This window comes from Furipterus horrens, unplaced genomic scaffold (assembly GCF_987537825.1).
Source record: "Furipterus horrens unplaced genomic scaffold, mFurHor1.1.pri manual_scaffold_5, whole genome shotgun sequence".
NCBI classification, from domain to species: Eukaryota; Metazoa; Chordata; class Mammalia; order Chiroptera; family Furipteridae; genus Furipterus; species Furipterus horrens.
The window spans coordinates 19271143-19295947 of NW_028327175.1; positions in this window are offsets into that span (position 1 = coordinate 19271143).

The window sequence follows — 24805 nt, forward strand, 5'->3', positions numbered from 1 at the left end:
TAAGGGTATTAATCATTTGGTGATACATTTAAAAAATAAGAAATATGTGCAATACAGCGTGTGCAAAGAAGTCATTGTTCAAAGAGAACTTTACATTTCATTTTTTTTCTTTTAAAATATCATCATTATTTGTTTTTACATGAATCACAGTGACTTCAGGATCTCTGTAGTTCAGTGCTTAATGTCTCTAACACACATATTTCTCTATACTCTGGAGAAAGGATTGACATACTTTTGGCAGATTCTGTGACCATGTCATGGTTCTCAATTTCTCCAGGTATTACAAAGCTCATTTACAAACTGCTCAGCTAGAAAATTACCTTACATACTGACTGAGGAGAAAAAAATAAATAAATAAAGTGGGTTCTGAAAACGTGTTTACAGTTTCAAATTGTACTATGTATGAACAAAACATAAAAATCCAACCATGTCAAGCAGCTATTTGCTTAATCTTTTCAGCACACCTGATCAGTTTTAAGATCTACAAAATAATATCTAGACACACAGCTGTCCAGAAATATTGAACCTCATCATTCAATGGCACTGTTTATTCATTAAATTATCCTAAGCTATTTGAAAATCAGTTTAATTTATATGTTTTATTATTGTTTCTAGAAAGAAATTTAACTGAATAGGTTTTTATTACCTAAATTTTAATGATTTCAGTAGACAGATTCTTCAGAATTGGAAGACAAATGCTTATTCTTTCTAAGTCCTAAGCAGGTGCTTGACAAATTGTTTTGGAATAGCTATGCACAAAGTAAGAGCTTCCACTTAACTAATTTAACTGGCACATCAGCTTGGTCAGTAACAAGATCTAGTGGCTGTCCTCCTCCTGCTATAAAAATTACTGGAATAAAAAATGGTTTTATATTAACCTGAAAATACAATTTCAAGACATATTTTCTCCTTTTTAGTAGCTCTTACTTTGAAGACTGACATCCAAGTTTAATGCTGCCAATGTTAAGCCCCTTCCCCATAAGAAAATATACCTCCTTTTCTATTGTGTTCAGAAAATCTCCTTTTGCTGGTTTCTTAACTTCTACTGCTTTGTTCCATTTTCAAGCAGTAAGGGGAAGTTTTCAAGCCAATAATCTTTTTTTCCTACCGGACCTCATTCCTTCCACTGATCTGCTTAGTGATGCGATCATTTTAGATAATTCCCAGAAAAGGGGAAACCTGAATTATGGGAAGTAGGATGCCATTTGTTTTACTCATGGGATGATATATATTATGTTCTCATCATAGGAAAAGCAGGACTTAGTTTATGAGAAAATAAATCATGTTAGTGCACCATGTGATATACTTACACCTCAACAGGACTGCATCCTTTAAGGATGGAGCACAAAACTTCTCTTTTTAGAATGAGCATCTTTTGCATCTGGTGCTTTGGCAGAATGTATTAAATGTAACAGTGTGTGATACTGGTTGAAATCCATCAGTTATCATTTAGTGGTTGATACAAATATCTGTCACTTCTCCCTTTAAAATGCCTTGTGATGAACATCAAATCATTCTTGCTAATGAAATGGAACTTTGAATAGTCTGCTTAAATTGTTTTTAAGTAAAATGTAAAATATCTCTGTGTTTTCACACCCATGCCATTCAGATGTCAAATCATTAAATCTATTTAGTAATTGTGATAGAAAAGATGCATGGAGTGATGGTTCTCTTCAGAAGTGAGTCATGTTTTTCATGTAAAAATATCAAAAATAAGGGCTTGTGTAAAAAATGTCCTACTAGGAGACTGTTGTAAACGTCTTCATGCTTTCAAAGGAAAAAGTGTGATTATACTTGTAGAAGTATTATTTAAGGTAAGGTAGTATTTTTTAGTCTTTTAACAACTTATAGGTGTTTTTAAAGTAATTATGTCCTGTGTTACTATGTCACTATTAGCACACCAGTAGATAGTCTGTTTATAATGTGGCACCAATTCATAATTCTATTTATATTAAACTACAGGGGAAATTATTCACCTTTCCTGTTTAACAAACACTGAGCTTTATTTTTATGAATAGACTCAATTTGTATCAAGAAAATAAAAGAAACTTAATCATTAAATAAGGGATAAACATTTATGATTTTTAAAGGGAATTTTCCTTTTACTTTATTAATTCATACATGATAATTGAAAAACTACATCCAGAGCTTTCTAAAGCATTTTAATAGTTGTATTTAAGGTAACTGCATCTTTTTCTGAATTACTATAGTAAAAGGTTGATACATCATCACCAAATTTTAAAGAAAAAATTGTATGTGTGTGCAAATGTGAATAATGACACCTGTGTTGAATATCAAATAGGGATTTTCAAAGTTATGTTTAAGCATCACATGTTAAAATAACTAATAATATGGAGCAAGTACAATTTTTGGAAAGGACTAAGACTAAGAGAAAGTTTTGACTATTGAAAAATTAAATAATGTGTGGACTTCATGTTATGCTATTTTACTTTTTGTGAGCTCCTTGATATATAATTAAATAATTCATTTATTCAATTTTTCAATTATTCATATTTAATTTAATAAACATCTTCTAAGCTATTGAAAACAAGGACCTCGTTTACTATTTTTAAACTTTAGGTTCATTCAAGTTTGTATGAATTCATTCTGGTATAGTTTATGGTACTAAGTGATAAGTTTTCAATATGCTTCAGATATTTTTTATACTAAAGGACTATGGGTTTCTTTCATATTTTTGCCCTGTAAATATCTAAGTCACTATGTTATAAATTGATTTATATTACCTAAGGAATGTGGCATTTAACTAATGTAAAATGCTTTGTAAAATATGTAAATGTTGTGCATATTTGCATGAAGATTCTAGTAAAAAAAGTGAGGCCCTGATTCATGCACAGATACTCTTTAGAGAAATATAGGGCTTATGTATAAACTCATACATTACTCATTCGAATAACTGATTGATGTGTACTTAGTTCCAAGTACCAAAGAGCAGTTAACCATTAAGTCATAAGTATGAATATAGACTTTTCCACAAAGCAGGATATTAATTACACATATGATTGATTATTACATCTTAAGTGTTCCATATAAGTGATGGGTTCTAGAACTTTTTTTCTGAAAAATTGTTAAAACATAAAAAAAGTTTATCTCCATGAAAAAAATGAGTCATGACCCATTGCCTGCATTAAAATGTGGAAAGATCAAAATTTTGGAGTCAATGATTTAAATACAAATTTTAAGAATTAGTCTATGGGCATATTGAATCAAATTACTTAACTTTCTGATCCTTGTTTTTTTTTTTTTCTTTTTTTCTTTGATTTAGTATTATATTACCCCATAGAAAGCATGAACTAATGGTCAACTCTTTCTCCTTTTAGACTTCCATGGCTATAGCAAGCTAGATTTGTAAAAATGAACTATAGTCATAGCTGGCCCTCTGCGTTAGATGAAAACATGAGGTGGCCAGGATTTCTTATGTGCTAGAATTCAGTCATTTTGAAATGGAATGAGTTCTCAGGTTACTTGTTTTAAAAAAAAATTCTTATTTTTGGCAGGAGTGTTTCCAATAGAAAGGAATGGATATTTTTGATAGTTTAAAGAATAAGTGAAGTTTAGACTATGATGAACCTTTTAACAATACATTTCAAAATGTTTAGAAACCAAGCAAAGACAATAGGATGGAGCTAGAGGGAGTACAGACTCAAGGGAAGTTTTGGGACCTTTATTTTTTTTTCCCATAAAAACTTGAACAGGTGAATAAATGAGATAGAAATCATTGTAAAGAGAAAGAAAAATAAATGATAACCCAGGTCTTAGATTGTTGGAAAAGGCCATCAAGAGGATGTGACTGCTAGTCTTGGGAATGCATGATTCACCATTCCCAATAATAGTTACTGTTTCAAGTAATGCGTTGTTGAGACCATATGGACTGAACACATGATTGATAGTTTCAGATTCTGGTGAGTGGATGTCAATATCTACTCATCTTCCAGCTTCCCACGACCCCTTGGAGTGGCTTGTCTCTTTCTTCAGTTTCTCCTTGCTTTCTGTGTACAATGGCCAGTTTCAGATTTTACCTAAGAAGCTCCGGAGTTTTCAAACCAACATGGAGTAGATGAAAATTTATCTAGGGCATAGGTGAAAGGTACACTTAGAAGTCATTAATTTTAATAATGCATTTAAAAGCAACATATCACATAATTTAGCTGTTATTTCAACATTTATTAAAAAATCTTGATTGTCAAAAAAATTCTTAGGAAATCATCAACCAAAATGCAATGCTAAATAATTTATACAAATTAATACTTTTATGTGTAGTTGAAAAAGATCTAAATGTTTGGTAAATGTTGAGATGTATATAAAGTTAACATTAATAAACTCTTCCCATGAAAAATAATGTTGTGATGTTGGCATTAACACTAAATAGTGTAATGCATTTAAAATATCTTTGAGGAGAAAATTTAGACATGCTTGAATTGACACACAAATAACAATATATCCAAAATAAAATGTCTTCTTACACTTTGTCTGCCAATCTTTATTTCCATGAAGTTTAACCATTACTCCAATGGATATGATTTCTGACATACTTTAAAACAAGGTTTTTACTGTACTCTTCCCTAATTATTAACAACAAGATAGTAAGTAAAAATTTTAAAAAATAAGCTTTTGGCATTTCTTTTTTTTTTTTTTTTTGTATATTTGGTTGCTTAGCAAGAATAGGAAGCCCAGGATTACTTTCTGAAGTAAAATAATGTATTAAATTTAGACATTAGATATTTTAATCAATATCCAATACGTGTAACTGAATTCCCTACCAGAAGAAAGTCACCACTATTTGATTCTAACATAGAAGGAAGTCTAATATATATGAGTATTGCATCTATTGCAACAGGAACTAGAGTTGTGTCAAGTAAAATATATGCAGCAAAGTCTTATATGAACTAAACATAAATAATATAACATTTAACAGCAGTATTAAAATGACAGTTATTTCATAATATATTCAAATCTCAATATTTCATATGTTTATTTAACAATAAATTTTAGATACCTCTGGTTATATAAAAGCATCGATAAAAAAAAAGGTTATATGAAAATATATGGCATGTGATTTGTCCCAGTCCTAAAGTTTACACACACCTCTAGATAGTGATATGTTAAACTGTTGTTACATTTGAAAAGAAAAGAATTGAAGTCAGACTGTTCAAAATACACAATCATGACACAAAAGCACAGTCTTATAAAGTTCTGGTGGGTTGTAAAATATGGCATCTTTTCAAAAGGAAATCTGGAAGTATCTATCAATTTTTTTTAAATGCATCAATTTCAACACTTAGATTATTTTCTGCAGAGATATATATTCTTATGTGCTTGTTTGTATCTTCTGGTTTTATTCTTCTTTCAGTGAGTCCAGCTTCTCTTTCTCCTTTGCTGAATTCTCCCACTTCAGACCCAAAAATTGGAACAGGGTATCCTAGGAAGCAGTCCTAGGCACCACTTACCTCTCAATATAGAAACTTCTGAAGAGGTATTCCATCCAGTTGCAAGGGTTTAAATGCCATGTGAATGGGTCTTTGCAAATCTTTGTCTCCAATCACTGTGCTGAGCATCAGACACCAGTTTCAGAAGGACTACTGGGTATTTTCACTTGCACATCATTGTTAGTCTGCTCAACTTACTAGAGCAAAATACCATAGATTGAGTGGCTTAAACAACAGAAATTAATTTATTCACAATTTTGGAGGCTCAAAATCCAATATTAAACTTCTGGCTGATTTGACTTGGTCCTTATGAGAACTTTCTTTTTGACTTGTAGACAGTGTCTTCTCACTGTGTACTTACATTCCTTCTTCTGGGTGCTCCAGCAGACAGAGAGAGAGAGAAGAGAGAGAGAGAGAGAGAGAGAGAGAGAGAGAGAGAGAGAGAGAGAGAGAGAGAGAGAGAGAGAGAGATTGAACAGGTTCTTCTTTGGTGTCTCTTTTTATAAGGGAACTAATCCCAGAATGAAGACCCCATCCTTATGACCTCATCTAGCCATAATTACCTTCCAAAGGCCGCATCTCCAAATATCATCACCTTAGCATCAGGGATCCAACATATGTAGCCTGTGGATTTTGGCAAAATTCAGTCTAAAAATCATTTAGACACACTTTGTTCAAAATCGAACTCTTGGTTTCTTCCCCTCTTCATGACAACCTAAATATATTAATTTTCCTAATCTTCTTTATTCAGTCAATTATATAATTTTTAATTTAACTTTTTAAAAAGAATTTAGGGTCAACTTTGAGGCTTTGTCTTCCTCCTGTCTCCCCACAATCAGTATCAATATTGAATCTGTTGGTTTCATTACTTTATTGTCTAAATATATCTTTTTTTTCTTTTCTTTTTTATTGTTATTCTGTTACCATGGTCCCAATTTTCCCTTTTTGCCTACCCCCCAACCTACTCCCTGCTCCCACACTCAATCCCAGCCCATTGTCCATGTCCATGCATCATTCACTCATGCTCTTTGACTCCTCCCTTCCCCTTCTTTCTGCCATTGTCTGAAAATACTTTTAAGCCAGTCACTTCTCACCTCCATCATAGGTCCTTTGATCCAACCATATGGTCAGTCTCCAAACAGGTCTTTCTTCTTCTGCTTTCAACCACTCTGCCCCCCCAAATTCATTGCATGATATCCAGATATAAACCCTCCAGTATCACCAAAGTACTTTCCACGGTTTAAAGCCAGTATCTTGCCTAGCCCCTCCATTTTCTTCCTCATTATGCCAAGTCTGTTGCTGCCACAGGGACTTTGCACTCATTCAGCTCCTCTCTTTACTTTGTGAAGACCTTGGTTTACATATTATTAATTAATAGTTAAATCTTCTAACCACTGACTCTTTCTTCCCCAGAGGAATGATCATTTCCTTTATTCATATTTAATTTTCTCTAAATAGGACCTGCTTCATATTACATGATACTGTACTATATTGTCTGTTTTCCAACATAAAATCCAAACTCTGTGAGGAAAGCCCTACACTAATTCCTGGCATCTAAAATTCCTCAATAAACATTTGATTGGAAAATGAATAAGGGAATGAATGAAAGAATGGATATAAGCACATATTCACCTAAATGTGCACATGCATATAAAGAAGTTTAGACAATTTACAGGATGATATGTTAAGGGCAGTTATCTTTAGGGGGGAGAGTGAGACATACCTGAGAAGTATATGACATTTTAATATAATATATTCACGCATATAACTTGGTCTATACATATAATAACCATTAATTAGTCATGCAATTTATATCAGTATTTGGTATTGAAACAGTGTACTCCTGTTAAAATGATTAAGGGAATAAAAAGAACACAATGTAGTGTCAGCCTACAATAAGTGATTTTAAAGCTAAGACAAAATAATTTGGACTAGTACCAGTTATCTTTGCAACTCAGGGGTCAGTATTATCTCACTGTATATAGTGTCCTGATTCCCTGTGGTATCCACAATTAAAATAAACCTCTCAGGATACACTGAAAAGGGGAAGGAGGCCTTTAAAGATTTGTCTTAATTGGCTCTGAGATTCAGTTTTGTTATCTGAAGGGAACAGAGGAGAATCAGTATTAACACCTGGACTCCTGTCTGTGCAAAGTCCAGAGCTCCTGAAGTAACAATTAAATGGCTTAATCTTAAAACCCTCCAAGGTTTAATTCAGTAGCTCTCTACAGAGGGACATCGCTAATTCTTACTGAATTGCTGCTGCTGCTGCTAACTGCACTGCCTTAATTTGAACAGTATTCAAAATTCCATTCTCTCTAATGAAGTTAATTGCATTATGAAAGTCAGCTTAGAGTGGGAACTTATTTCCTCTTGTGGAGTATTTCTCTATAGAGTCCTATCTTTTCCTTTCAATTTTCCACATGCACATTTACACAGAATAATGTCACAAATGCCTTGTACCCTATTTAAACCAGATTTCAAAGAATATTCTTTAAAATATTGATATGCACACCAAAGCAGCTTAGCTATCCAAAGTGCCTACAATTTTGTACATACTTAGGCTATCTGATATAATAGACTCTAAGTCTTTGGAACATTAACAAATCTGTGAGCGTTTAAACAAGTCGTGACCTATTCACTTAGAGGGCTACTTCAGTAAAGTGAAGGCTCACTTAGGTTAATAATGGATCATGGAGCTGTTTGATTTGCAGTGCGCTAAGTTGCCCATTATCCCTTGACATTCCCATGACTCGTGTTATCACATTAGATAATGAGTCAGGCCCCTTTCTTTATTCCTACAGATATACAAGTCATTACCAGCAATCTTAGTGTGCAAATCCATGAAGCTTTGTTCCTAATAACTTCACAGAAATTATTATTTTTCCAAGAGTATGAAATTTCAGCCAAGAGTCAATGTCCTCATGAGACTATCAGTGGTTTATTCAGAGTTCATCTGGGTATCTTTTTGAACTAGACAGTCAGGCATCCTCTCTGTTTTTTTAATTTTCATTTTTGTAATTTTCTTGAGGAAGTATATACAACTCATTGACATGTTTCCATAACTTGGCATCCTCAGAATTATATTTAAATTTACCATTTACCCTTATTTCTTCATACATATAGATACACAAACATGCATATATGAAAAGATAACTTTAAACAATGGAACATCAATTATAAATGTTATAATAAGGAGCCAAATTTTGTTTTATAATGCTATCATGGTGATGGCTTACTTTGCCTGTTTTCTCATCAAACCTAGTTTCTCTAGAGGCATTTGTTTGTGCTAAGAAATCCTGAAAATTCAGGTAAATATACTATAAATGTATTTAAATGTTTTCCAAAGCTTTTTTCTGATGCTCTTGTATTTTATGTTTATTGCTGTGTGTGCATGTATGTTCATACATACACAAATGTTAAAAGCAACTTCTTCAGTAAGATCTCTAACACTTACTAAATGTTGCAGATGGAAGGCAATAAACCCTTTTGGCATTAATCCTTCCTAAAAATGAAATACTCCTACACCATAGAGAAAGCTATGAAATATGAATTATAGAAAGAAAACAACTTCATTTTGTCTTGCTCTGTGATTTATGCTGTAGGGATGACAACCTTGGGGGAGGTGAAGAATGGTAAATTTCTCTGTGTCTGATGCTAATTTTACAGCACTACAGAAAATGGTAGCATTGTGCCATATTCCAGATCTCTAAGTGAATTTATTTAAAGATGGTCACTGTGGAAATCTGGTAGGTTATGGCAGTTTTTACAAATAGATTTGAGAAAAAAATCTCCAGTATTGTGGATTCACAGAAACTATCCAGACAAATTATTATATTTGCTTCCTAGTTACAAAGTGACGATTAATACTTTTAACACAGAGCGAAGATATTTTCATTAATGGTTACTTAACCAGTTTTTGTAAGTACATTTACTGTTCCATTCTTTAATGCCAAAAAAAAGTTTCAAAAGACATAAAAGTGAGGAGATAGTTTTAGGCTGAAAAGGTAGAGCCCCAAATTCTCTTTACAAAAGCAGTCAAAAGATGTACCTGTCCTTCTCTGATAAAAATTATGGGAAAGTAAAAACAGTTACAAAATATATAAAGGCATTTCCCAACTCTTCCTTTGGTTTATTACTAATTGGTTAAAATGCACTTAGAAAAATGCATTTATACATGAGAGAAGTCTGTTTAAATATTTTTGATGACTAGTTACAAAAATATCATGATCTCATACAGTTTCTATTCTTCATCTTCTAATTCTCAAAATATTTTCAACTTTATCCCTGGTCACATACTAAGAAAACCAGATAGTTTAACATTTCCAATTTTGTTTTGATTTTCATCTTTAGTTCTGGGTTGACTTCATAATTTATTATTCTAGAGAAATCTTGCCTTATTCCTTCCTTACTGAGGGCCCTAGTCTTATAAAGGCAATGGCTTGTTGGTTAATACTTGATTCCACATTACTTGCTTAACCTTAGCTCTGGTCTCTGACTATTTTTAAGCCTCCATGAACGTCATTTCAATACTTTCTTGTAAAAAAACCCTTATAGGTCATGACTTTCATGGACAAACTAATATTCAATTACACATCCCTCCCATCTTTGAGCTCTATAACTTATATTTATATTTATGTTCAGAGTCACAGAATATATATTTCTCCCTTATTCTGCATACAGCTTTTGCTTAGCTTAGTGCATGTAATAAATTTAGCCATCTTCCATAAAAAAGACTTGATATTACTTATTTAATATTACCCATTTCAAAAGGTGACATGTTTACATTTTATTTATTTATTTATCTATTTATTTATTTATTTTATTTTAACGTATTTTAATGGCAACCTTACAGGAAAAACCCAAAAGAGATACAATATTGAAAACATGTACTTGTATCTAGGACAAGTCAGTTAGAAACATGTAGTAAATGGATGGAATCTACTGTATGATAAAAATGCTACAAATGCCATTTAGTTGCCATCAATAAGAAACGTGCTCATTTAAAAAAAAAAAATCCAAATGTTGCATGTTTACATTTTAAAGGAAGCCATCTGGAAGTAATGTTGAATCCGAGTAACAATTAACAGAGTTGGGATTCCATTACAGTTCCATAGATGCTATTTTGAGGATTTGAGTTTTCTTTTCAAATATAACCTGATTAGTGTTTTCATCAGATGTCATAGGATGTATTTTGTCAACTAGATGATGATTGTTATTTTTCTTTTTATGTATATTTTCATATTTTATTGTAAGTATAATCTATGTTCATGGTGAAGACAATCAGGTATTGTTGAAGGTATTAAACTGAAATCATCTCCCTTCTTACCTGCCCATTATTCTACTTCCCAGAGTTATCTGCTCACTCCAGAAGTTTCCTATGTATTCTCTCAGAAACGTTCTGCCAATGGACAAGTGCATGTATATATAGAAAACTATTCTTTCTTCAATTTATTTAATAATTACTTGACCCAGTTAAGTTTTCTCTTAACAGTTTTTTTTTTCCCAACTTGAATTCCCAGATGCTCACACACCTTCAGTTTTACTTTTTCCTTCACTAGCAATCTCTTGTCAGTTTTATTTGCTGGTTTCTTCTCCTCTCCCATTAATACAGAAGCAGCTTTGTTTTCTACTGTCTACACCCACACATATAGTGGTCTAATCCAAGTTCATAGTTTTAAACACCATATGTTGACATTTCCCAAATGTATGTCTTCAGCTCAGACCTCCTCAAATCTAATCCCCTCTATTCAACAGTTTTCTTTGCATATGATGCACTTGGATACCTAAAAGACTTTTCAAACTTACCAGTCCAAAATGACCTCTTATTCTTCATTCAAAAATATATTCTATTCTCAGGTTTTGCTATGACTGTTGATAAATTCTATCCCTTAAGTTATTCAAGAAAAAAATCTCAAAGTCTTTTATAACCTCTTTCTCTCACATTTCAGGTCTAATCATCCAGGAAATCCTGTTGGTTCTAATTCCAAAGTATCTGTAGAATCTTACCAATCCCCAGCAGTTTCACTGTTTCTATCATGAATCTAGTAGTAACAATTGCTAACTTGAATCACTTCATTAACCTCCTAACTCATCTCCTTGCTTAGAACCATCCAAAGACTAGCCTCACCAGCAAGGATCATCCTTTAAAAACATGTTAAATCATGCAAACTCTCTGTTCAAAACCAACTTTTGGCTTCCCATTTACCTCCCAGGAAATGTCAAGGGGCTGTGTTATGTGCCCCTAATTTTATTTCTGATCTATTCTGTTCCCCTTACTTGTTCTACTCTCATAACTCTTCTTGCTTCTCTTGGAGAATTTAATAAGGCTTATTTCATGTTCGCTAGACATTTTGTCCAACTGGAATGTTGTTTACCAGATACCTATTTGGGTAGCTGCCTTCAAATGCTTTTGTTTAAGTCCCTCCTTCTCTTTGAGCTCTATCCTCATTACTCTATTTACTAGTGCAAACTGCATAAAACCCTTTAGCAATACAATCTCCTTTATCCTGTTCCATATTTTTATTTCTCTCCCTTGTTTCTGGGACATAAATACTTGGAGAACAAGGATCTTTACATCTTGTCTGCTAATGTATATCCGGAGATAAGACTAGTATCTGGCAAACTAACACACAGTAAGTATTTGCTATATAATCATAAATAAATTATATCTATATATGACCAAATTACTCCATATTTCTTATATGACTTTATATTAGCATAAACACATATATTTTTTGAAAAAAGGAATAAAAATACTATGTTATTTTATATATTTATAATGAGAAAAATATGGTTGGATTCTGGAATTGTGAAATGAAATATCTACAGTACTTTGTTCTGGTTTGTTTGTGTGTGATTGTAATTTTGTTGTTTCAATTGCACTTGATTAATTGAAATCTGTCTTACCTGATTGTTTTGGAGATTCTTTTTCACTGGCAGAGGACGGAAAACAAAGAAAAAATTACCTCTACCTCCTGCTCTTTTTGCATCTAATATTCATAGACTTTATCTTTTAGACTCTTAGGTGTCTGGCCATTTACAAATTAAGGTGAAAGTGTAGTTGTACATGTTTATGAGCTCATGTGTACAAACAAGGGTCTACTTATGTGTATATGTGTTTGTTACTGAGGTTAATTATAGCGAATTAGAGTATGTTCTTAGTGGTGTAAGTCAGTTCAAGTGTAAACTAGACAGAAATATATACACACATTTACATATGCACATATCAAGTAAAAGAAAAATGGGGAAAGAAGGAGTGGAAGAGACAGGGAACTTTAAGTGATGTTTATGAAGTATAAGGATTATGTCCCTTTACATGAATTGAAAATATTTCAATTTATAAATAGTTTAGTATGATATTTAATCCCTTAGGTTTTCTAACTTGTTACACAAAAAATCTAGGGTACAGCAAGAGGACAAGAGAAAGAATAAATAAAACAACAAAGAAATGGCCAAATATATTTAGTAAACAGTATGATGTTAACATAAAAACTACAGAAATAAATTTTAAGTTGAGAACTTGCATAAAGGGTTAAAAATTATACATTTCATGAAGTATCTATTACCTTTTGATAAATGGCCCCTTCTCTGTGGATCTGAGTTTATTTGGCTTACTATGAAAAATTTCACAAACTGGATGCTTAGACAACAAGTAGTTATTTCTAAAAGTTCTAGAGGCTAGGAAGTCAAGATCATGGTGCTGGCAGATTCACGGTGTTGTTCAAAAACAGCGGCTGTCTTCCTCTGTTCATGTGGTAGAAAGGAGAGAGAGTTCTTTTATAAGACACTAATGTCATTCCTGAGGACTTTACCTTTACGACATTTTCATCTCCCAAAGAGCCTCCCCCATAATACCATCACAGAGGGGGCTAGAATTTCCACATATATGTTTTGAAGGACACATGTATTCAGTTTACAGAACTAACTTTAATGGAAGGTGCTGTTACTGTTGTTTTATTATTGATAAAAGTTACTGTTGAATCAGTGTTTTAGTTAGGCTTCAAGTATGGTGGCAAAGAAAACACTAAATTTCATGAAAACAAGGGATTAGTTTTTAGAATGGATTTGCACAATTGTGGGTGAGCTGGAGAATTGACAGCCTGGAAGGGGCTGACTGAGGATCACAAAGAAGAAGCATCTACCCATTCTGACTGAAGCTGTTAGTGGAGGTGGAGAGTCACTGTTTGCAGGGACATTTGGGAAACCAAACTCGTAGGACCACCAAGGCATTGGGATATGATGGGTGCTCATGGAGAGGTCTACAAGAAGCTTCTGTATCAGCTGAATGACTGCCTCGGTAGATGAGCAGTCAAGAAATAAGGGTGGGTGGACCTGAGGCTGTTGTGCATCAGCATGGCCAGCCATCAAAAGTAAGAGCTAATGGAGCAACATAGAAGAGCGAAGACCAGCTGTGGGTCTGTCTGTCAAACATCTGTCTGCAATGATCTTCGAGAATAATGGTGGTCCCTTCACTTTTGTCTGCCAAGTTGTACTGCTGGTTAGTTCTCATCAGCAAGCATCTAGAAGGGGAACTTATGACACATTTTCTGCTTAATTAACCTGTTATACAAGGGGGCACCCCCCAAAACTGGGATTTATAGAAAATGTGTATTTATTCTTAAGTATTGAAACTTCAGTCACCTTAAAAGTACTTTCCATTTGATGCAATACACCTATCAGGATGTTTTTCCACTGCTCGAAATAGTTTTTGAACTTGTCAATTTTGATGTCTTTTAGTGCTTCTACCATTTTTTTGTTTCAGCTCTTTCACATCAGCAAGACATTTTTCTTTAAGGATTATTTTCATCTGGGGAAACAAACAAACAAAAATAGTTGCTTGGGGGCAAGATCGGGTGACTAGGGAGGATAGGGCACCAAGATCATGTTTTTTTTTGTCCAAAACTGAACACTCAGTGCAGTGTGGGTAGGTGTGCTCATAAATCACCCATTATGGAATGGGCAAACATGTTGAAAGAGTCTTTCAAAATGGCCTCTCCCAATAATGCCAGCTGGTGCACTGATACAGATGGGTTCATAGAACACACATCTAGTGGGGAAAGCCTGTAATACAAGGCACCTGCCCTCTAGGAAAAAATTATGTTTTGAGGGCACACCCCCTTTTAAGAGAGTGTAGGAATGCTGTGCCTTATCACTCTGGCATCCAATGACACCTCTTGAAATTATGTTTATCTTCCACATAGATGAAAATTAGGTTTCCACCTAACATGATAATCTCAGGATTTAATATATAAATGCAGTTTCCATGTAATTTTATTTAATAATCAGCTTAGTACATTTAATCAGCCTGTTTTTACTCTGTGGTCTAGTATACATTAAGCAATAATGAAAAGCAAGATGTAATAAAATGTTCAACAGCCCAATCCATCCAGATTGTACATGGAAAAATATAAGATGTGATCTTTCACTTCTCTCTTCATAATGATGAATATTTTTTACATTACTAAAATGTCAACAACCTATTGGTGTTCTCACTTACATTTACATGGAATACAAAATGTTTATCTGACATATGGCAGCAGTCTGGAAGGCCTAATTTTATCTTTGAAATTTTATCCTCATGTATTTGGGATTATTTTATATCAAACTCGATGTGCCAAGATCACATTGTTTTTCACTTTATATTTCCATTTAGTGAACACCTATTTAACAGTCTAATATATGCCAGACCCTCGTCTAAGCACTGTGTATATAGCAATGAAAACAACAGAGTTCTTGTCTACATGAGGCTTTTTATATATTCATTTTTAGCCTATAATCCATATGTCCCATTAAATGATAACTCCATTGGAGCTAAAGAAGTTCAGGTAACAAACTTCAAAAAATTAGCTAGAGCAGGAGTTCCCATGAATATGGTGGGCATAATGCTAGTGTCCATTGTGGGGATGATATGTTTAGTTACATGGTCTCATGCAGCTTTCCCCCAACACCCTGCAAGAGAATAGTGGCAGTTTTGTTGCAGAGAACCGAGAGGTTTGCATACTATGCCTTTGCATAATTAACTGATCCTGAAATAACTTAATTTATTTGTTCACCTATTTTTAATTTTTAAAATGGATATAATTATCGTAACTTCTAACATTGTATTAGTTTTGAGGTGTACAGCATAATGATTTTATCTGTGTATATACTGGAAAAGATCACCACCTTAAGTGTAGTTCACATCCATCACCACCCATAGTTGCAATTGTATTCTTATGATGAAAACTTTTAATATTTACTCTTATCCACTTCCAAATATACAGTATAATACTAACCATGGTCACCATGCTGCACATTACATCCATAGGACTTATTATTTTTTAACTGGAGGATTGTACATTTTGACCACCTTCATCCATTTCACCCGCCCTCCCAACCCAATGCCTTTGGCGACCAGGAGTCGCTTCTCTGTATCAGTGACTGTTTAACTCCAGAAATAATTCATGTCATCCAGTATTTGACTTTCTCTGACATTTCATTTAACACCATGCCCCTAAGGTCTGTCTATATTGCAAATGGCAGGATTCCCTTCTTTTTCATGGATGGATGATATTCCATTGCATGTGTGCAGTCATCCATTACTTTATCCATTCATGTGCTGATGGACACACATGGCTTTCCTGTTTTGACTGTTGTAAATAGCTCTGCAGTGATTATGTGCATGCATGTATCTATTTGAGTTAGTGTTTTCACTTTCTTTGGATAAACACCCAGAGGCGGACTTGCTGGATCATACTCTAGTCTTAGTTTTAATTTTTTTGTGTGTGGAAACTCCATATTGTTTTCCATAGTGACTGCAACTTTTCACATGCTTTTGGCCTTCTGTCTGTCCTGGTTGAAGAAATGTCTACTCAGATTTTCTGCCCAGTGTTTAATAAGATTTTTTTATGTTAAGTTGTATGAATTTCTTATGTATTTGGGATATTTATCTCATCAAATAAATTATCGATTAATATCTTCTTTAATTCAGTATGTTCTCTTTTTGTTTTGTTGATGACTTTTATTTGCATTTCCCTGATAATTGGTGATGTTGAGCACCTCTTCATGTACTTGTCGGCTATGTGTATGGTCCTAATGCAGTGGTATTTAGAGTTAATTCATTCGAATCAAATTGTTTCCATTTTATAGTATGGGTTTGTATATTTAACAAAAATGAAAGCTCCTTCAGAGGTATAAGGCTTTTCCCTTTCTAGTTCATATAATGGCTCTCTTTACATTAAACACATTTTCCTGGTCTAATTATTCTTACTACATTTGAAGTTTTCTGTTGCACAAAGGACCCTTTTGTAACTTCTTTTGAAGGAAAGAATAGTACACTTCCTAAGCAGACATTGTTTCAGTTACCAACAACTCACCTCCTCTTTTAGGGAAAAAAACAATTGTACAGTAATTCTTCACTTAGCCATCTATAGATTCTTGGAGACTGTAACTTCAGATGAAATGACATATAACAAAACCAATTTTCCCACAGAATAATTGATAAAAACTAGTAATGTCCTTACAGTATATTTCTGGTCACAGAAATATCACCAAACTACTAAAGACCCAAAACCCTTCTAATGTTTAACTTTGATGAGTTATACATACATTTAAGAAGGATGAATAAAAATTCCAAGCCACTTTATCCAGTTCAGGGTCTCAGATGGCCTAATCCTCCTCTGGCAGCTTAAGATGCAAGATGGGACCCACCTCTGCACAGGAAACCCTTCCATCATGGGGCCAGTACACACACACACACACACACAGTCACTCAGGCTGAGGCAAATTGGACATTCATTTGGATGGGGGAGGAAATTGGAGTCCCAGGAGAAAACCCAGTCAGACTTGGGGAGAAGTGCAAACTCTGCACAGACAGTGGCCCTTCCTGGAATTATTTTTCTCATCTACATTGTAACAAAATGAGGTCGAATGAAATAATTTTGCTTGAGGACCCACTGTAGTTTCAACAACATTGACATCAGCTGGCCTTTGACTTAGCTTATGAAAAATAATTTGAACCATAGGGACTATGGCTTTTGTATATAAGTTAATTTCTGTATTTTCCTCTTCAATTCTTCTTCTACTGTCATGTCAGTCAGCAATTAGGGAAGCATGGGCTGACTGAAAGTGAACAAATGAGCCATTGCATTGAGACAGTTGCCTTGCAGATTTGCCCAGATTCACAGTTGCCTTTGTATGAGTGATAAATAAATTTGTATAAAGGAAAGTGAAACTAACAGTTAGAGGAAGGTTCTATAGTAAGTTCAAATATAATCCCCTTTCTAGAAAGAGGTTACTGGTAAAATAATACCATTAAAATTTGTTAGATTCACAGAGCAATAATGACGGCTAATGAATGATCATTGAATAAACCCATCTCCTTATTAGTAGGATTATTTTCCTTGATCTAACCCAAATTCAAAGTACAAATTAAATTTTAGCTATAGTTTTACTCCTAACATGGGAAGACATTCCAATAATATTTAACTCCTTGAGTAAATAGTGCAATATATTTTAAATTGTTATATATTCTAGTTCTTGAATGGGAAAATATTCTGGAAATGGAAAACAATTAAGTGATTATTATATTTAAGTGATTAAAGTGATTAAAAACTAGAATATCCAAAAACAATTACAGATGGGAAATAACATTATGAAATACATTACTGACCTAAGAATTCTCGTCCTGAAAAAGCAAAAATTAAACATGTTCTGTGTGATTAGATATGGGTAGGAATATAGGAATAGTAATGATATGATAATTAGAGTCATATCGAGTGTTCCTCTAAAATAGTTGTGCATTTTAACAGAAGACCAACAAATTCTTGCAATAGAAATCTTCAAAATCCCTTTCACTGCAGTATTTTGCTAAATAGAAATGCAAATTTTATTACTAGATTGTGTGTCTCTTTATTTTATGAGCACATTTAAAGCTTTTTCATTTGCTGATGCTAAACTTATATTCCATAGACATTTTTCCCTCCCTCCCTGCCTTCTTTTGTCCTTCTAGGTTTTTCTTTTGAAATAGTTTTCTAAAATCTCCACCATCAATATAATAAATGTTCTTCCTCTCATAGTATTTTTATTCCAGCTAAGTGTCTTTCTTTTAAGACATCTTTTCATTCAATGAACAATACTATATTTTAAGGACTGTGATACCTTTATCCTCTATTTAAAGTCTCACCTAATTTTCAACTTTCCTTAAAAGCATTTGTCCCTATTTATCTTCATTCTTTCAACATATCTCTTATTCTTGTTTGTAGATCTTCTGTATAGTTTTGCTCACATAAGAACCTAATAAGCTGTTTTATTTTTCTTTTATAATCATTCCTTATTTATTAAGTACCTACTATTTTTCAGTGACTAATTCTACAGTGGAAATTTATCTTTGTTTCCCACTTCCCTAACTGGCACCGTAGAAATGATACTTTTGTTGACCCCTCACCTACTCCAAAACACAAGGTGGTTTAACTAATGAATGAAGATCTTTGCAATTAAAAATGCAATAGGCTCAACAAAAATACTTTTGTTCGGTTGCAGAAGGTCAAGGATTATTAACTAAAACATCTGATAGTCATGCTGTCTAGCATAACTCTTGGGAGAACAGTGAGTGCAGAATTAATGGAAGGTCATGTCTTTTGATTTAAAACAAAACCAAAGAGAATGATTGTGTGTCCTATCTGGAGTAGTATTAGTGCAAGTTTACTTTCTGATAGCTTTATTTAATTTACAATAATAACCATGTGTTACAGCATTGACTAGTTGGTCAATAAAAAAGTAATGTTGTTAAACTGCTGATAGTATTTCAGTGCATCATAATGTGTCTTGATTTAATCAAGTGACCATTGAGACATACATTATGACTATTACCAAGAAGAAAATAAATATTGTCAAATTGCATGTCCTTGAAAGATTCTGTTATCCCTGTAATGAACATTTCAAATACTTAAACATTGTGAATAAATTAAATCTGGGCTAGTCTCATCTACTGGTCCTGTATTTTCTGAAATAACATTATTTCCACATAGGGACCAACTCTGACTTTTACAAGTTCTTGATAATTAAGTGAAACTATTTTGCGATATAATTTGTATTAAGGTACTTGATGACCAAGTCTTTATTGGGAAGAGGTCTTGTCATTGTTTTGTATGATTTTTTACATCACTGATCTTGCCTAGTTTGCATTTTGAATCTGCCCTATGATTTCACAAAATCTGTGGCATACAGGACACTAAACGTCATCTATGTGACAAGTACTGTCATCTGCTCTGAAGAGATTAGGATGCACACACTTTTATCTTTGCTCTCTTTGCACTGATCTGGAGTCAGTGTTCTGCCAACAGTGCATTGTGACACTGTCAGGAATGTAGAAAATACTCTGGATCTTGTTACATTGATACAAGTAGCTACATTCCTTGATTTTAAGAGGTATTATACCTCGATTCAAGCTAAAATTAAAAACACGGGTCAAAACACCAGATATCTAGTTGGGCAACCATTAAAAAGTAGTTCATCCTGACTAGGAAAAAAAATTGAGTCATGAGAAACTTAAATTAATTACTGGGTGTAGAGTGTTTGAGTGAGAGATGTATTTTCAAGAGTAAACTTTGAATTTTGAAAATAATGGATCTATTGATTTACAAAAAAAAGATGTTCATCAAATCTGAAAGGATAATTATCATAGACTTAATTAATACATTATTAGTCTTTGAAGTCTCAGATCAAAAATAATATTTCTATAAAAATGTAACTTTTTTAAATATTTGTATTTGCATCTGCTCCTTCTCGTCCTTTATAATTGTCTCTGGTTCTCTTTGCAAAACCACATACTTGTCAAAGATTGAAATAAATTAACAAAATAAAGAAAAGAAAATGTGTTATTTTTAATTTTGTCATCGTAGCAAATATATTTAGAATGTTTTGTTATGATCACATTTTATGTTATTAAACTTTTTACAAGTTATCACCCTTATGTACCAATTTGTTTATTATCTTCATTGAGACTTTGATAACACCCTCAATTCCCAGAACTCTTTGGTTATCTTGCCCCAATACATTGCTTCTGATAAAAATCACCAATCTGATAGTCTTAATGAACATGCATATGATCAATATTCCCAAATGGACACCTAAAGCTCTTTTCAATTTCATAAACTTCAGACTGCTGAGACATGAGAATGAGCTTGTGACTCCTGTACTCTTATATTTACTCCCAATATTTACAAAAAATATTGGCTAATATTTTTAAATGTTTACTTAATGTCAGGTAGTATGCTAAGTATGTTACATATATTATCAAAATTAATGCTTCAATAACCCTCTGAGCTGTTACATTTTCCATTTTATATATGAAGATACCGAGTGCCTGAGAGAGATAAATTTAACGGCAAGGTCACAAAATTATTAAGTGGAATAGCTGAGGCTGGAAACCAGTTGTGTCTGATGCCAAAGCCCATCCTCTTAGGTATGATTTATGCCACCCATGTTTCTCACTGCAGACAGGAATAACATCTTCCACCCAGCTATGCAAATATGTAACCTGGGAGTCTGTTTGACCTTTTCTTCTCCTCCAGTTCCTCACTTAATCAATTACCAAGAGCAGATAAGTTAAATTCTAAATATCATCTAAAGATATTTCTATTTACTTTTTTTTTTTAAATATGGTCTCTCATTCTTTTTTCTTTAAATTCCACTTGTGTCTTAATTGGTCTGTGTTTTGTTTTCTGTTTATATAACTCATCTCTGAACATATAGCTGCTGTACTCTATCCAGGAGGATTTAGTTATGTCCCTTTCACCTGAGCTTCTCATTTTACAGTGCATCCAATACTGAGTACATTTGGAGAGCCTAAACATAGTACGTAACTTTTTCTATTTCCTATTTTTTTAGACTCATGTGAAACACCAACACACACACACACACACACACACACACACACACACAATTTCTTTGCCACTTCTATTATTTAGGAAGATTCTTATTTTCCTTTGCTAACATAGTCATATGTGAATATTCAACTCAACAATTTTCTAATAAACTTTGTTGAGTTCTCTCTCCTCCAAAATGAGGGGTGATATAGGTCTCTTTCATTATATAACCTAGTACTTGATATATTGATTTATCTCTCAACTTAGACTATAAGTGCTTAAAAGAATCCATAAGGAATGATTCATATCTGAATCTTTGAATCACAGAATATGGCATATAATAGACTTTTAATTATGCCTGGACTGTACTAAAATATGCTGTACCAATTATGTAAAATAGATAATTTAAGGAAAATTCCATTGATGTGATTAATTAATAAATTAGATCTTAAGTTGTTATTTTTGGTTTTGGTATATTTATTTTGGTTATTAACATTTAATGTTAACCACATGCATTATGTAACAGAGATTCAGTAAAACAATGTATGTACAAGTATCCCCCATATAACACGGCACTTCTATAACATGGTTTTGTTCTAACATGATATGACTGTAGAAGATATACAAGAACTGCTTGTAGAAGAAGAAACTGATGAAGCAATTTTGGTGGAAATGACATCTGGAATATGCTAAGATATTTTAGGAGATGATAGTACTCATGAAAATGAGAAATTAAACATTTTACTCTAGAAAGTATAAAGAAAGGCCTAGACTTAGCTAGACAGTTAGAGTCTTATTTCTTAAGTGAGGATCCTTGCACTGAAAGGAGCACGAAGTTTAACAGAGAACTTCAAAAGTGCTTAGCACCGTATAGCGAAATTTATAAAGATCTTTCGGCTAAGAGCAAGCAATCTAAAATAATAATTTTTTTTTTGCAAAAATGTAGAGAATAGAAATCAAGATATTGCTGAAGAAAGTTCAGAGGATGAGGATATTTTGTCAGAGAAAAAACATTTGGTTACTGGAGCTTAGTAGTGATGACAAAGAAGACATTACTTAATTCATATTCATATGTAATACTTTTGATGGAAATTGCTTTAATAAAGATTTCTCTTAATTATAAAAATATAATAGCATGTTTTTTTTCTTAAATCTTTGAAACTTAATCCCCCTAATGTACTCATTCTTTGTTTTGTATAACGTGGATTTGCACAACACAGCATTTGTTAGGAACCTAACAACCATGTTAAGCAAGGTTAAGTGTACATATTTTAGATAGGAGTGCAGAATATATAAGGATTTAAATTTCATCTCTATCTCTAATAGAATTTAATGAAACAATGTAAGCTAAAATTATTGGACTTGTACTTTAAAGTAAAATTTAAGTGATTTTACACAAAAGTCTAAGGACCATTTGGAAAATCACTAATGATTTCTAAGTTTTTTGAGGGAGTTCTAAAAAATAATTAAAGAGATGAAATAAAATCAGAACCTGCTTCGTTTTCCTTTCTTTTTTGTAATTGGACATTTTTTCATTTATAATAGAGAATTAGGAGAAAGTATTGTTATTTTAAAATAAAAGTATTTGTCTTTCACTGATGGCCTATTTCACTTAGCATAAGATTCTCCACTTCTATCCATGCTGTCATGAAGGGTAGGAGTTTCTTTTTTCTTCCTGCTGCATAGTATTCCATTGTGTAAATGTACCACAGTTTTTTTATCCCTTCATTTACTGATGGGTACTTAGGCTGTTTCTGGTGCTTGATTGTTTTGAATAGCACTGCTGTGAAGATAAGTCTGTCTAAATTCTTTTGAATTGGTGTTTCAGGATTCTTAGGGTATAATCCCAGCAGTGGTATTGCTGGGTCAAAAGGCAGTTGCATTTTTAATTTTTTAAAGAAAATTCTCTACTATTTTCCACAGTGGCTGCACCAGTCTGCATTCCCACCAACAGTGCACTAGGGTTCCCTTTTCTCTGTATCCTCACCAGCACTTGCTGTTTATTGATTTATTATATTATGGTGATTCTGACAAGTGTGAGGTGACATCTCAATGTGGTTTTAATTTGCATCTCTCTGATGGTGAGTGATGTTGAGCATCCTTTCATATGTTTATGGGCCATCTTCATGTCTTCCTCAGATAATAGTCTATTCAGATCCTTTGCCCATTTTTTAATTGGGTTGTGTGACTTCCTGGTCATATGAGTTTTTTATGTATTTTGGAGATCAAGTCCTTTTCCAATGTATCATTTGTAAATATGTTTTCTCATACCATTGGTTCTTTTTTCATTTTGATTATGGTTTCTTTAGTCATGCATAAACTTAAGTTTAATGTAGTTCCATTTGTTTATTTTTTCCTTTATTTCCCTTGCCCTAGGAGATACATCAGCAAAAATATTGCTATGTGGATATCAGGAATTTACTGCCTGTTTTCCTCTAGGACTTTTATGGTGCCACAGCTTATATTTAAGTATTTTATAGATTTTGAGTTTATTCTGGTATATGGTGTGAGTTGGTGGTCTAGCTTCATTGTTTTGCATGTACCAGCCCAGTTCTCCTAACACCATTTATTGAAAATGCTATATTTACTCCACTGTATGCTCATGCCCCCTTTGTCAATTAATTGACCTTAGAGACTTGGGTTTATTTCTGGGTTATTTATTCTGTTACATTGATTTATATGTCTGGTCATATGCCATTACTAGACTGTCTTGATTACAATGGCCTTGTAGTATAATTTGATACTGGATATTGTGACCCTCCTACTTTGTTCTTTTTTTCTCAAGACTGCTGAAACTATTCAGGGTCTTTTTGGGTTCCATACACTTTTTGAAATATTTGTTCTAGATATTTGAAGTATGCCATTGGTATTTTAATAAAAATTGTGTTGAATTTATAGATTGCTTTGTGTAGTATGGACATTTTAATGAGGCTAATTCTTCCAATCCATTAACATGGTATATGCTTCCATTTATTTGTGTCTTCCTCAATTTCTTTCTTCAGTGTTCTGTAGTTTCCTTAGTACAGACCTTTTACATTAAATTTATTCATAAGTACTTTATTTTTCTTGTTGCTATAGTAAATGGGATATTTTTCCTAGTTTCTCTTTCTGATATTTCATTGTTGGTGTATAAAAATGCAATCAATTTCTGAATATTCACTTTGTATCCTGCTTTTTTGCCAAATTCAATTATTAGGTTGAGTAGTTTTTTGGTGGAGTCTATAGGGTTCTCATTCTCCTTTTAGAGGCAGTTACTGTCTTGAACTATGACTTTATCATTCTCTGGCTTTCTTTCTAGGATTAACCAATGTCTATCACTTTCAACAGCACTGTTTTAAAGTTTTGCTTTTTTTAAAATTCACTGTAATGACTGAGAACATGAAAGGCAGGATCTTCTAAAGAACATGATTGACTTAATAAAAATACTGCCTAGGTTTGATTACAGTCTCCTCTATTTTTAAGGAAATTATTTAACATTTCTGCACCTCACTATCTTACATGTAAAATATAAAG